General features: G+C 41.7%; 2 protein-coding genes across 2 annotated transcripts in view; one reads left to right on the forward strand and one right to left on the reverse strand.

The window, feature by feature from the left end:
• The window catches only part of LOC148949574 (uncharacterized), a 171,369-nt gene that overhangs the window by 143,399 nt on the left and 11,948 nt on the right, over positions 1-16,022 (reverse strand). The gene's annotated exons all lie outside the window — the stretch shown is intronic.
• Positions 647-16,022, forward strand: part of LOC148949576 (glycerol-3-phosphate acyltransferase 1, mitochondrial-like) — a 140,662-nt gene continuing 125,286 nt past the window's right edge. The window contains exon 1 of the mRNA XM_089093599.1: positions 647-685. The gene's annotated coding sequence lies outside the window, so the exon portion shown is untranslated. The remainder of the gene's footprint in view (positions 686-16,022) is intronic.

Below are 16,022 nucleotides of genomic sequence, written 5' to 3' on the forward strand. Positions count from 1 at the left end.
TATAAAACAAAACTAATAAAACTTAAAACTTGTCCACTTAAATAATTGTTATCTTCTTTCATTTTATATTTCATGTTTTTCGTTTTCACTTTTAATTATTCTGAAGGTTTGAATGTTGCCCAAGATCTTTGTTTATATCCCACGGTTCTATTCTTAGATCTCGTGGTAAGACATTCATTGTCGTAGAGCCTTGTCGGCAAGTTTTTGCATGTCAACATTTATACTTCCACCTATCAGTAAAAACTGCGTGGCGATGGTAAAAACGTTAAAAGTGAATCAGTAAAAACATTGGCCACAGAAAAACTGTGGATTGTTGGCAAAAATTGGCACAGGCAAAATGGATGAGCCCTTCTTTTTACTGACGGGAGTTATCGTCATGTCTCAATCCCCCCCTTCTATCACTTTTTCTCTCAGCAATAAGGAATATATCGTCTTGTCTCAATCCCCCCCCCTTCAATCGCTTTTTATCTCAGCAATAAGGAATAGTATCGTTTATTTTATTTGTTTTGAATCTGTCCAATTAAGAGGTATCTCTTCTTGTAAATAACAAATAATATTTGCTCAGACTTTTTATCATTTTTAATGAAACTTTATCAAATGGGAGCGCGTATGAATTGCAGCCAGGGTCAGTTGCAATTTAACTAGTTGCAGAAATACTGGATTTTTGTAGAAGGTACTTCACAAGGTAAAACGTTGGTTACTTATTATAATTTGTTGAAAGCGATCGGGGTCATTGATACTATTTTGATACATATTTTAATAGACAGAATCAACCAAAATCAAAACATAACCCTTGCAAACATTTGCATGATTTGTTGCGTCCGTTGTTGTTATGCCCATTCGATGTGTTTGGTGAAATTTTTACGAGACTTAGCATTTAACGATTTCTGAAGTAAATAATTATTAACACAATCGCAAATTCTAATTATGTTCTGGTCTTGAGAAGGCATGGGGGGTTGTCAGCCCTACTCACGTTAATTTTTGCTAGTTTTAAGTTTGACTCTGTTATTTTGTGCAATTTTTGTTCATTTTTGGGTTTAATTTATGTATTGGTGGTGATTTGCGGTAGTTTTACACTTGGAAAATTACTTGAATTTATTTCTGCTAATTTTTGGTTGAATAGGGGGCTCTTTACTATTGTTTGAAAAACTTGTTTCGTGGAAAAAGTTTTTTAAATTAATTTCTGTTCGTTTTTTATTGACATAGTCTTTTTCATGGAAAAAAAACATTATATATTTTCGTTTTTTTTTTCTATTAGACTCCATAGTTTTTTACTTTGAAGATTATTTGACTTTATCTCTGCTCATTTTTGGTTTAATGAAGCTCTTTACCTTTCTTTAAAAAACTTGTTTTGTGTAGAGTTTTTTCAAATCAATTTTTACAAAAAAAAAACCTTGCGTGAATGTCGTTACGGATTTTTGATTTTTTTTGGGGGGGATGTCGTTGAAGACTCCAGGTCCCCTGGCCTTTATCTGCCATATTACTCCATCAAAGAGAGGGTTTCAAGAGGGCACTACCCTCGCTCATTGTCGCCCGGCTGCTCATGAGTCATTAAAATCCATCCAAACTCAATAATCCCATGAAATGCCCGTTTTTTAATACATATCTAACACAAATATCTCAACATTTAAAAAGGCACTTAACTTTTAATTTTTGTTCGAATGAGCCCTCTACCAATCTTTTAAGACCCTTAGCTTGATGCGATCGGCCCTGAGAAAAACTTAGGCCATTGAAACGCACTCCTTTTGTTGTCCTACCTCCCCCACATTTGTTTATGTTTAATTGGGATAAAAAGCTTTTTTCAAAGCAACAGAGACTTTAGGTAAAGAGCAGGGGATTGAGAAGGGAGTAGCCCCTTCGTATATGGAATAATTTTGTCTTTTTGAATGTTATTCTGCACTTTCAGTTGAATTTTTTTTTAATTCAATTTCCGATCGTTAATCAGATCATGCCGGAAAATCCGGCTCCCTCGAGGTGGTTTCAGGCACCATCCCCTCTCCCCACTCTTCACCCACCGACACTTCTTCATAACTGTTGATTCCAAATTATATCTCACTGTACACAATTTCATCAAACATAACCTGAATTACCTTTGTCACTTCTAGGACACTACTACTCCCTCCAGCCTCAGCACTAGTAATAAAGGTGTAGACTGAAAATATACGTGGGAACCAAGCAAGAATCAGACAACAAGTCCCAAATAAGCATGGGCACGGTTTCTGTTTTCTTTTCTGTTTTCAAAGTACCTACTTCTGTTCTGTTCGAACAAAAAAAAAAAAAAAAAAAAAAAAAAACAGAAACAGATTACCTGTTTTTTTCCTGTTCTGTCTCTGTTTTTATAATAGCTATTTTGTTCGGTTTCTGTTTTTTTTCCTACCTGTTTTTCTTCTGTTCCCGATTTTATTTTAGTGGTACGAGAATGAGATATTCGGGAATTTCAGACTTACAAAATAGTGTTTTAAATCGTGAATTGAAATTGTAAAGAAGCGTAATTTTCTCCTTTCAATAATTTGCATAAATAAAGTAGTGCACATTTATAAGAATCCTGGGAGGGGGCAAAAGTGTAATTTTCTTATATTTAAAACTTCGAAATAGTGGTAGATCCAGAGTTTCCAGGGGGGGGGGGGGGGGTCGGGTTTTCGTTTGGAAAAGAACTACGAAAACAGGCTTACATAATCAAAAGCATGCCCACTCGTATTCTTAAAACAAAAGTTTGAAGTGTTTGCGATACCAAACATAAATAACGACTTAAACATATAAGATTCATTAAGCTTAGTGTTACTCTTAAAGGGCTATGAACCAGATAAAATTTGCCTGATTTTCGAAAAAGGGGAACACTCCCCTAAAAGTCGAAGAATCTTGATGAAAATCTCACAATCAGATTCAGCGCATCAGAGAACCCTACTGTAGAGGTTTCAAGCTTCTTTCTGCACAAATGCGAAATTTTGTATCTTTTGTCAGAAGAAGGTTCACGGATGCGTGTTGATTTGTTGTTGTTTTTTCCCAGGGGTGATAATCAAATCAATGGTTCCGGAATATCGGGAGACGTCTCATTTGAAAGGAAAATTAAATGTTCTAGTGCCCAAAAGGTTTGGAGTGACTAAAAGATTGGAAGGCAAATAGCCCCCTCCTCCCAAAGTCAATATTTTTCCGAAAATCGTTACGAAATTTGACCACTGTTTACGTACAGTCCTGTTTGTTATTACAAAGCATAGGCCTACATATATTTTTCAGGGGACGTATTTTGTGTTTGAGTTGAGTTTCGATGGGAATAATTTTCCGTGTGGAGGGAAATTTCCAGGGGTGAACCTTCCACGGGAAATTTTGTACAGGGAGGATTTGACAGAATACCTATATGAAATTCTTTTTATTTTTCTTGCTTTCTCTTTGCCTACTCAATTTTGGATATGGAGATGTTCCGGGGTAAATTTTCAGCTTGTTTGGATTTCCGGGAAATAATTTCCACGGAAAGGGGGATTTCCGGAGTGATCGAAAAAAGATTAGTACTTAGTCTTTTTCAAATGAAAGTATGCTAAGGAGAATATTTCAGGCTGAATCTTCTGCGAGAAATTTTACAGAGGGGGAGGAATTTCAGCGTGGATGGAATTATCCGGAAGAAATTTTAGGGGGTGTAATTTATGTGGAAGGATCTTTCGACGGAGAAATTTCCAGTGAGAAGAGGGAATTTTTTTATGGAGTGATCTAGATTTACCGGCATTATTTGAAAGAAAGATCAGAAATTAAAAAAAAAAAACAATTTTACTTTTAACTGAAATTGAGAAGCAAAATTACAGCAGTAGAGTAGTAGGTACCATTTTGCTTGAAGCTATAGGAATTCCCATGCTATTTACTTGAAGCTATAGGAAAACATTTCTATGGAAGCTATACACCTTTTCAAAGAGAGTGAGTAACCTCTCACATGGTCTTCCATTTTGCGTGAAGCTATAGGAATTACCATGCTATTTGCGTGAAGCTATAGGAAAACATTTCCAGAGCATGTACCTATGGAATTGCATAAAAATATGCTCAAAAGTGTAACATATATGAACCGTACAAGAAAACCCACGCCTGAGACACTACAGTTACACGTGGACATTTTAAAAAGCATGCAAAACCTCTACACGTGATTAAACACGTTTTGCTTGCCTTTCCTTGGTACCTTTCCAAACGAGTGGGGATTCCCCTCTGGTTCCTACACATTGCAAAAGAGCGAGCAGTATGAGTGGGGATTCCCAACTAGTTCCTACACGCTGCAAAAAGCAAGATATTTATTATAAATTTGGAACAACATCAATCTATTGAAATGGTTAACGATAACAAACATGTTTTCAACCAGAAGGGTTTTTTAAAGCACATTCAGCATGGCGTGTTTTTTTTTTTTTTTTTTTGGCAATTGTCATTTTTTTCTGTTAAAATGCACCATTAATTTCGGTAATTGCTCTAAAAAAAGGGGTTTATTATTGTTGAATTTTATACTATTAATGTGAAAAAAAAAAGTTTAGCGTTTGCAAATACTTCGACGTGCTCCGTATAATACACAAGGGATTTTTGAACAGGGTTGTCAGTTTAAAATGAGTCTAACGAGGATTTGTTAACTCGGGCAGTTTTTTATAAATTTGAGACAACATAAATATATGAAAATGGTTAATAATGATAGAATGACATTGCGAGTTGACCTAGCTCTACCTCTACGGATTTTTTATTCGTCCTTGAGATTTTGTATAAAATGCTCATACCTTACAATTAAATTTTCATAATGGTTTAACATACACAGGAATGGAATTGTCTTCTGGGGAATATTTCATTGAAAAGTGGAAGGGTATTTTTACGTGAAAACAACTTCAACCGTGGCCCGCTCCCCGCGATCACAAATTAAATTATAAAAAGTTTCTTCAACTGAAAGTAAGGAGCAACATCAAAACTTAAACGGGCAGAAATAGAGGCTTTTTTGCACAGGAGGGTTTTTTTGTTTTTTTTTACGTATCTTAAAATGACATGAAATTAAGTAAGTAACAATTGCTTTCTTGAATTCGCTTCCTCGACTGGACACAATACAGATATTTAATTCAAGAAATTATAAAAAATTGCAAGTAAGTAACAAACTCTTTCTTGAAGTCACCTCTTGTATACACAAAGTAGAAATTTCATTCAAGAAATTATCAAAAAATTGTAACTAAGGGTTCAGTTGTAATCAATAGGCTCATCAAAAGAATTAGTTTCTTATGCTGATTCCAAACATGTAGGATTCATTAACTTTAGTGTAGCCAATCAAAAGCTACGAGCTTGAGAAAATTGCCTGATTATCGAAAAATGAGGAAACACCCTCCAAAAGTCGACAGGAATGGAATTGTCTTGGGGGGGATTTTCCATGGAAAAGGGGAAGGGTATTTGTACGTGAAAACAACTTCAACCGTGGCCCACACACATAGGGACGACAAACACACAGAGACGACACACAGAGAGACGACACACACACAGAGAGATGGCACACGCACAGGGACGACACACGCACAGAGACGACAAACATACAGAGACGACACACACAGAGAGATAATACACACTCACAGAGACGACACACACACACACATAGGGACGACAAACACACAGAGACGACACACACAAAATGACGACTTACACAAAGAGACGACACACGCTCAGAGACGACAAACACACAAAGACGATACACAGAAAGACGACCCACACACAGAGTCGACACACGCACAGAGACGACACACACACAGAGACGACACACACAGAGAGAGAAGACATACGCACAGAGACGACACACACACACAGATACGACACACACATAGAGAGGACACAGACACAAAGACAACAAACACAGAGACAACACACGCACAGAGACGACACACGCACAGAGACGACACACACACATACAAAAGACACATAGAGACGACACACGCACAGAGACGACACACACACACAAAGACAACAAGCACAGAGACAACACACACACAGAGACACACGCACAGAGACGACACACGCACAGAGACGAAACACACACAGAGACGAAACACACAAACAGACGATACACGCACAGAGACGACACACACACAAAGACATCAATCAGAGAGACAACACGCACACAGAGACAACACACACACACACAGATACAAAAAACACATAGAGACGACACACGCACAGAGACGACACACACACAGAGACTACAACACACAGAGAGAAGACACACGCACAGAGACGACACCCACACAGAGACGACACACACACAGAGACGACACACACATTCATAGCGACGACACACACACAGAGACGACACATACACAGAGACGATAACACACAGAGAGAAGAAACACCCAAAGACACGAAAACACACAGATATATGACACACGCAGAGAGTCGACACACACAGAGATGACACACACACAGAGATGACACACACACACAGAGACCAGACGATACACATAGAGACGACACATGCACACAGACGATACACACACAGAGACAATACACACACAGAGAGACGAGACACACACACAGAAACGACAAACACACATAGAGACGACACACACAAAGAGACGAAACACACACAGATACAAAACACACATAGAGACGATACACGCACAAAGACGCCACACACACAAAGACAACAAGCACAGAGACAACACGCCCACAGAGACAACACACACACACAGAGACGATACACACAAAGCGACGACACAAGCACAGAGACGACACACATACAGAGACGACAACACATAGAGAGAAGACACACACACAGAGACGACACACACACACAGAGACGACACACACACAGAGATGACACACACACAAACACAGAGACAACACGCACACAGAGACGACACATACACAGAGGCGACACACACATAGAGACGACAAACATACAGAGAAGAAAAAAAAACAGAGACGACACACCCACATAGAGACGACACACACACACACAAAGATAACAAACACAGAGACAACACACGCACAGAGATGACACACGAACAGAGACGACACACACACAAATACGAAACACACATAGAGACGATACACCCACAGAGACGACACACACACACAAAGACAGCAAGAACAGAGACAACACGCACAAACACACAACGCAAACACACACACACACACAGAGATACGACACACACATAGATATGACACACTCACAGAGACGACACACACACATAGACGCCACACAAACACAGAGAGAACACACACGCATAGAGACGACATGCGAACAGAAACAAAACACACACAAAGACGACACACACACACAGAGAGACGACACACACAAAGCAATGACACAAACACAGAGACGACACGCACACAGAGACAACACACACACAGAGAGAAGACACACGCACAGAGACGACAACACACAGAGAGAAGACACACGCACAGAGACGACACACACACACACAGAGACGACACACACACAGAGATGACACACACACAGGGACTAAACACACATAGAGTCGACACACTCACAGAGACTGTACACACACAGAGAGAATACACACACAGAGAGACGATAAACACACACAGAAAAGACAAACACACAAAGAGACGACACACACAAAGAGACGACACACACACAGATACGAAACACACATAGAGACGAGACACGCACAGAGACGACACACACACAAAGACAACAAGCACAGAGACAACACGCACACAGAGACAACACACACACACACATACGACACACACAGAGCGACGACACACACACAGAGACGACACACACACACAGAGAACAAAACACACAGAGAGAACACACACGCACAGAGAAGACACACACACGCAGAGACGACACACACACAGAGATGATACACACACACAGACGAAACACACATAGAGACGACAGACGCACAGAGACGATACACACACAGAGAAGACAACACACAGAGAGAACACACACGCACAGAGAAGACACACACACGCAGAGACGACACACAAACAGAGATGATACACACACACAGACGAAACACACATAGAGACGACAGACGCACAGAGACGATACACACACACAGAGACGACGCACACATAGAGACGACACACGCACAGAGACGACACACACACAGACACGACACACACACACACACAGAGAGAAGACACACGCACAGAGACGACACACCCGCACAGAGACAACACACAAACAGAGACGACACACACACATAGCGACGACACACGCACAGAGACGACACACACACAGAGACGACACACACACAGAGAGAAGACTCACGCACAGAGACGACACACTCACACACAGAGACGACATACACACAGAGATGACACACACATAGAGACGAAACACCCATAGAGATGACACACGCATAGAGACGATACACACACAGAGACAACACACACACAGAGATGAGACACACACACAGAAATGACAAACACACATAGAGACGACACACACAAAGAGACGACACACACACACAGATACGAAACACACATAGAGACGACAAACGCATAGAGACAACACACACACACAGAGACAACGCCCAAACAGAGACGAAACACACACAGAGACGACACACACACAGAGACGACACACTCAAAGTGACGACTTACACATAGATACGACACATACACAGAGACAACAAACACACAGAGACGACACACATAGACAGACTACACACACACACAGAGACGACAAACACACAGAGACAACACACACAAAGAGACGACACACACACAGGTACGAAAGACACAAAGAGACGATACACTCACAGAGACGACACACACTGAGTCGACTCACACACAGAGAGGACAAACACACAGAGACTACAGACACAAAGATACGACTCACACACAGAGAGGACAAAAAAACAGAAACGACACAAACACACAGAGACGACACACACATAGAGACAACACAGACACAGAGACGACAGACACACAGAGACGAAACACACACAGAGACGCCACAAACACAGAGTCGACACACACACACAGAGACGACACACAAACAGAGAAGACTCAAAAACAGAGACGACACACCCACAGAGACGACACACACACAGATACTAAACACACATAGAGACGACACACACATAGAGACAGCACACACACAGAGACGAGACACACACAGAGACCACACACACACAGAGACAACACAGACACAGAGACGACACACACAAAGTGACGACTTACACATAGAGACGACAAACGCACAGAGACGACAAACATACAGAGACGACACACATAGAGGGACAACACACACACAGAGAGACGACAAACACACAGAGACAACACACACAAAGAGACGACACACACACACAGATAAAAAACACACAAAGAGACGACACACGCACAGAGACGACACACACATAGAGCCGACTCACATACAGAGAGGACAAACACACAGAAACGACAGACACAAAGAGAGGACTCACACACAGAGAGGACAAACACACAGAAACGACACACACACAGAGACGATACACACATAGAGACAACACATAGAGACAACTTAGAGTGGCGCGCCACTCTAAGTGAACCTAGATCAACCCAACTTTTTGGATATCTCTCTCACTACGACTCTGTTTGTGTGTCGTGTCTGTGCGTGTGTCGTCTCTATGTGTGTGTCATATCTGTGGGTGTGTCGTCTCTGTTTTTGTGTGTTCCCTGTATGTTTGTCGTCTCTGTGTGTGTGTGTGTCGCCTCTGTGTATGTGTAATCTCTGTGTGTGTGTTTCGTCTCTGTGTGTGTCGTCTCTGTGTCTGTGTTGTCTCTATGTGTGTATCGTCTCTGTGTGTGTGTGTAGTTTCTGTGTGTTTGTCCTCTCTGTGTGTGAATCGTCTCTTTGTGTCTGTCGTCTCTGTGTGTTTGTCCTCTCTGTGTGTGAGTCGGCTCTATGTGTGTGTCGTCTCTATGCGTGTGTCGTCTCTTTGTATGTTTTGTATCTATGTGTGTGTCGTCTCTTTGTGTGTGTTGTCTCTGTGTGTTTGTCGTCTCTGTGTGTGTGTCGTCCCTCTATGTGTGTCGTCTCTGTCTGTTTGTCGTCTCTGTGTGTGTGTCGTCTCTATGTGTAAGTCGTCACTTTGTGTGTGTCGTCTCTGTGTCTGTGTTGTATCTATGTGTGTGTTGTGTCTGTGTGTGTGTGTAGTTTCTGTGCGTGTTTCTTCTCTCTGTGTGTTGTCCTCTCTGTGTGTGTGTGTAGTCTCTGTGCGTTTGTCGTCACTATGTGTGTGTCGTCTCTGTGTGTGTGTGTTGTCTCTGTGTGCGTGGTGTCTCTGTGCTTGTTGTATTTGTGTGTGTGTCGTCTCTGTGCGTGTATCTTCTCTCTGTGTGTTGTCGTCTATGTGTGTGTATCGTCTGTGTGTGTGTGTCGTCTCTATGTGTGTTTGTCGTTTTTGTGTGTGTGTCTCGTCTCTTTGTGTGTGTATTGTCTCTTTGTGTGTGTATCGTCTCTGTGCGTGTGTCGTCTCTATGTGTGTGTCGTCTGTGTGTGTGTGTGTGTGTGTGTCATCTCTGTGTGTATGTCGTCTCTTTGTGTGTTATCAGCTTTGTGTATGGGTCTTCCTTGGGTGGGTGTGTAGTCTCTGTGCGTGTGTCGTCGCTATGTTTGTGTGTCGTCTCTGTGCGTGTTTAGTCTCTTTGTGTGTGTGTCGTCTCGGTGTGTGTGTGTTGTCTCTGTGATCGTTTCGTTCTTTGTGCTTGTTGTCTTTGTGTGTGTGTGTCTCCTCTGTGAGTGTATGGTCTCTGTGTGTTTTGTCGTCTCTGTGTGTGTGTGTAGTCTCTGTGCGTTTGTCGTAACTATGTGTGTGTCGTCTCTGTGTGTGTGTGTTGTCTCTGTGTGCGTGTTGTCTCTGTGCGTGTTGTCTTTGTGTGTGTGTCGTCTGTGTGTGTGTGTGGTGTCTCTGTGTGCGTGTTGTCTGTGTGCTTGTTGTGTTTGTGTGTGTGTCGTCTCTGTGCGCGTGTCGTCTCTCTGTGTGTTTCGTCTATGTGTGTGTATCGTCTGTGTGTGTGTGTCGTCTCTTTGTGTGTTTGTCGTTTTTGTGTGTGTGTCTCGTCTGTTTGTGTGTGTATTGTCTCTTTGTGTGTGTTTCGTCTCTGTGCGTGTGTCGTCTCTATGTGTGTTTCGACTCTGTGTGTGTGTCATCTCTGTGTGTGTGTCGTCTCTCTGTGTGTGTGTGTGTGTGTGTGTCATCTCTGTGCGTGTGTCTTCTCTCTGTGTGTTGTCGTCTCTGTGCGTGTGTCTTCTCTCTGTGTGTTGTCGTCTCTGTGTGTGTGTCGTCCCTGTGATTGTGTCGTCGCTGTATGTGTGTGTGTTGTCTCTGTGTGTGTGTGTCGTCTCTGTGTGCGTGTTGTCTCTGTGCTTGTTGTGTTTGTGTGTGTGTCATCTCTGTGCGTGTCTCGTCTCTAGGTGTGTTTAGTTTCTGTGTGTGTGTCGTCTCTTTGTGTGTGTCGTCTCTATGTGTGTTTGTCGTTTCTGTGTGTGTTTGTCTCGTCTGTTTGTGTGTGTATTGTCTCTGTGTGTGTGTATCGTCCCTGTGCGTGTGTCGTCTCTATGTGTGTTTCGTCTCTGTGTGTGTGTCATCTCTGTGTGTGTGTCGTCTCTGTGTGTGTGTGTTTGTGTGTGTGTGTCGTCTCTGTGCGTGTGTCTTCTCTCTGTGTGTTATCGTCTCTGTGCTTGTGTCTTCTCTCTGTGTGTTATCGTCTCTGTGCGTGTGTCTTCTCTCTGTGTGTTGTCGTCTCTGTGTGTGTGTCGTCTCTGTGCGTGTGTCGTCGCTATGTGTATGTCGCCTCTGTGTGTGTGTGTGTTCTCTCTTTGTGCGTGTTGTCTCTGTGGTTGTTGTCTTTGTGTGTGTGTCGTCTCTGTGCGTGTGTCGTCTATGTGCGTGTGTTGTCTCTGTGTTTGCTGTATTTGTGTGTGTTTGTGTTCCGTCTCTATTTGAGTGTGTCGTCTCTGTTTTTGTGTATTCTCTGTATGTTTGTCGTCTCTGTATGTGTGTCGCCTCTGTGTGTGTGTTGTCTCTGTGTGTGTTTCGTCTCTGTGTGTGTGTGTGTGTCGTCTCTGTGTGTGTGTAGTCTCTGTGTGTGTGTGTCCTCTCTATGTGTGTGTCGCCTCTGTGTATGTGTCGTCTCTGTGTATGTGTCGTCTCTGTGTGTGTGTGTGTGTCATCTCTGTGTGTGTGTCGTCTCTGTGTGTGTGTGTCGTCTCTGTGTGTGGGTCTTCTCTCTGTGTGTTGTCGTCTCTGTGTGTGTGTGTTGTCTCTGTGGTTGTGTCGTCGCTATGTGTGTGTAGTCTCTGTGTGTGTGTTGTCTCTGTGTGATTGTTGTCTCTGTGCTTGTTGTCTTTGTGTGTGCGTCGTCTCTGTGCGTGTATCGTCTCTATGTGTGTTTCGTATCTGTGTGTGTGTCGTCTCTTTGTGTGTGTCGTCTCTCTGTGTGTTTGTCGTTTCTGTGTGTGTGTCTTGTCTCTCTGTGTGTGTTGTCTCTCTGTGTGTGTGTATCGTCTCTTTGCGTGTGTCGTCTATGTGTGTGTCATCTCTCTGTGTGTGTGTCGTCTCTGTGTGTGTCGTCTCTGTGAGTGTGTATTCTCTCTGTGTGTTTTCGTCTCTGTAATTGTGTCGCCTCTCTGTGTGTTGTCGTCTCTGTGTGTGTGTCGTCTCTGTGCGTGTGTCGTCGCTATGTGGGTGTGTCGTCTCTGTGTAAGTGTTGTCTCTGTATGCGTGTCGTCTCTGTGCGTGTATCTTCTCTTTGTGTGTTGTCGTCTCTGTGTGTGTGTGTCGTATATGTGCATGTGTCGTCGCTATGTGTGTGTCGTCTCTGTGTGTGTGTGTGTGTTGTCTCTGTGCTTGTTGTCTTTGTGCGTGTATCGTCTCTATGTGTGTTTCGTATCTGTGTGTGTGTCGTCTCTGTGCCTGTGTCGTCTCTGTGCGTGTGTTTCTGTGTGTGTGTTGTCTCTGTGCTTTTTGTCTTTGTGTGTGTGTGTTGTCTCTGTGCGTGTGTTGTCTCTATGTGTCTTTCCTATCTGTGTGTGTGTCGTCTCTGTGCGTGTGTCGTCTCTGTGAGTGTGTTGTCTCTGTGTTTGTTGTCTTTGTGTGTGTGTTGTCTCTGTGTGTGTGTCGTCTCTGTGCGTGTGTCTTCTCTCTCTGTATGTGTCGTCTCTGTGTGTGTGTCCTCTCTGTGCGTGTGTCATCTCTGTGTGTGTGCTGTCTCTGTGTGTGTCGTCTCTGGGTGTTTGTCGTCTCTGTGCGTTTGTCGTCTCTATGTGTAAGTAGTCATTTTGTGTGTGTCGTATCTGTGTGTTTGTCATCCGTATGTGTGCGTTTGTCGTCTCTGTGCGTGTGTCTTCTCTCTCTGTGTGCGTCGTCTCTGTGTGTGTCGTTTGTCTGTGTGTGTCGTCTCTGTGCGTGTGTCGTCTCTCTCTGGGTGTCGTCTCTGTGTGTTTGTCGTCTCTGAGCGTGTGTCGTCTCTATGTGTAAGTCGTCTTTTTGTGTGTGTCGTCTCTGTGTGTTTGTCGTCTCCATGTGCGGGGGCCACGGTTGAAGTTGTTTTCACGTAAAAATACCCTTTCCCTTTTCCATGGAAAAGTCCCCCCCAGACAATTCCATTACTGTTGACTTTTGGAGGGTGTTTCCCCATTTTTCGACAATCAGGCAATTTTCTCAAGCTCATAGCTTTTGATTGGCAACACTAAAGTTAATGAATCCTAAATCTTTGGAATCAGCAAGAGTAACCAATTCTTTTGATGAGCCTATTGATTACAACTGAACCCTTAGTTAAAATTTTTTCATAATTTGTTGAATGAAATTTCTGCATTGTGTATACAAGAGGTGACTTCAAGAAAGAGTTTGTTACTTACTTGCAATTTTTTCATAATTTCTTGAATTAAATATCTGTATTGTGTCCAGTCCAGGAAGCGAATTCAAGAAAGGAATTGTTACTTACTTAATTTCATGTCATTTTAAGATACGTAAAAAAAACCCTCCTGTGCAAAATAGCCTCTATTTCCGCCTGTTTAAGTTTCGATGTTGCTCCTTACTTTCAGCTGAAGAAACTTTTTATAATTTAATTTGTGACCGCGGGGAGCGGGCCACGGTTGAAGTTGTTTTCACGTAAAAATACCCTTCCCCTTTGCAATGGAAAATTCCCCCCAAGACAATTCCATTCCTGTGTTTGTTAAACCATTATGAAAATTTAATTGTAAGGTATGAGCATTTTATACAAAATCTCAAGGACGAATAAAAATCCGTAGAGGTAGAGCTAGGTCAACTCGCAATGTCATTCTATCATCATTAACCATTTTCATAGATTTATGTTGTCCCAAATTTATTACAAATTGCCTGAGTTAACAAGCCCTCGTTAGACTCTATTTTAAACTGACAACCCTGTTCAAACACCACTTGTGTATTATATAGAACACATCGAAGTATTCGCAAATGCTAAACCTTTTTTTTCCACCTTAATAGGACCAAATTCGCAAATGCTAAACCCTTTTTTTAGAGCTATAATCGCAATGAATGGTACCTGTTATCAGACAAAAATGCCAATTGCCAAAAAAATAAAAATAAAAAAATAAAACACGCCATGCTGAATGTGCTTTAAAAAACACTCCTTGTTTAAAAAATGTTTGTTATCGTTAACCATTTCAATAGATTGATATTGTTCCAAATTTATAATAAATATCTTGCTTTTTGCAGCGTGTAGGAACTTGAGGGGAATCCCCGCTCGTTTGGAAAGGTACCAAGGAAAGGCAAGCAAAACGTGTTTAATCACGTGTAGAGGTTTTGCATGCTTTTTAAAATGTCCACGTGTAACTGTAGTGTCTCAGGCGTGGGTTTTCTTTTACGATTCATATCTATTACACTTTTGAGCATATTCTTATGCAATTCCATAGGTACATGCTCTGGAAATGTTTTCCTATAGCTTCACGCAAATAGCATGGTAATTCCTATAGCTTCACGCAAAATGGAAGGCCATGTGAGAGGATACTCACTCTCTTTGAAAAGGTGTAGAGCTTGCATAGAAATATTTTCCTATAGCTTCAAGCAAATAGCATGGGAATTCCTATAGCTTCAAGCAAAATGGTACCTACTACTCTACTTACAGCTCAAAATGAGCATAAATTATTCTGTATATGAAGGGGTTATGTCTGTAATAACTAGTATCCATTTCCGAGAAGTCTGAGAAGATGCTGTATAAACCTAATAGCGAACTTTTTGGAAAAAGAAACAGAAAAAAAGAAAAAAAACCTTTATTAGGAAAACTGGTTCTTTTTCGCGTAAAAAGTGGTGCAATAATCCTACGCTTTCTCAAAAGGGTAACTTTTAGAGAAAAGTACTGCCCTTGGCAATTGGCAACCCTGACGAGAAGTTTATGAGAAACTAAAAGCTAATGTTTTTATATTGGAGACACATTTATCTATTGGACTCAAAACGAAGAAATGTTTCCGGAACTGTCAGATATTGCTCTAAAGCATCTTAGCGTACCTACTACTAGTGTGTCGAGCGAACCGGCATTTTTGATCGCCGATTATTTCACGCGAAAGCAGTATGCCCGAACAATGTCCAAAACGCTAGAAACGTGTAAGTTTCTAACTGATAAGCTTTAAGACTTCAGCAAATGAAGCTATTATTATCTTTGAGATAATAAACCGACACTTATCACCTACACTTTTCTTTCTTTAAGCTCAAGAAAAAAACAGCTGTTTAAACAGCTGTTGTCTTTCTTAACGAAAACAGCTGCTTTCTGCTTTTACTACAAAAACTTAACAGAAACAGAAACAGTTCTTCTGTTTTTGATTGACCTGTTCTGTTTCATTCAAGCCCTGTTTATTTTTTTTCTGTTTCTTCCGGAAAACAGAACAGTGCCCATGCTTAGTCTCAAACAATCATGTAGTTTTCATCTGAAGGCTTAGAAAATTAGGTCATTGAAATGTACTCATTTCAGTACCTTACCCGCCTTCCCACACACAGATCTACCACCTCTCCTTAATAATACACCACTGGATTATGAAACAAATCGCTTCAGTTTAATAAGTGATTAAAAAAACGCTAGAAAATTTTTTGTGC

This window comes from Artemia sp. Qi Xiang Cuo, chromosome 8 (genome assembly GCF_049724085.1).
Source record: "Artemia sp. Qi Xiang Cuo chromosome 8, ASM4972408v1, whole genome shotgun sequence".
In the NCBI taxonomy this organism is placed as follows: Eukaryota; Metazoa; Arthropoda; class Branchiopoda; order Anostraca; family Artemiidae; genus Artemia; species Artemia sp. Qi Xiang Cuo.